The sequence below is a fragment of the Penaeus monodon genome, chromosome 19 (assembly GCF_015228065.2).
Source record: "Penaeus monodon isolate SGIC_2016 chromosome 19, NSTDA_Pmon_1, whole genome shotgun sequence".
NCBI classification, from domain to species: Eukaryota; Metazoa; Arthropoda; class Malacostraca; order Decapoda; family Penaeidae; genus Penaeus; species Penaeus monodon.
In genome coordinates, this window is record NC_051404.1 from 12,899,340 (window position 1) to 12,899,657 (window position 318).

A 318-nucleotide genomic window follows, 5' to 3' on the forward strand; every position below is an offset into this window, starting at 1 on the left:
CCCCATCTCCCTCACCAATCCTCCCCCTTTTTCTTCGCCTCTCTCTCCTCCTTTACCTCCTCCGTTTCCTCTCATCCTTCTCCTTCCATCTCTTCCCCCCATTCTTCTCTCGCTTACCCCTATCCCTCTCCCTCTCTTCCTCCCCCCCCCCTTTACATCCTCCCTCATCCCCCCTCCCTTCACCCCCATTACCCGAATCGGACACAGCAAGGTACAAATTTTTGGACGGGTTAGCGGTTCGCCGAAGCCAGAGCCACCGCCGGAAGTCTGCTAATGCGAAGCTAAAAGACAAAGTTTGAAACTCACTGCTGTTGAGTA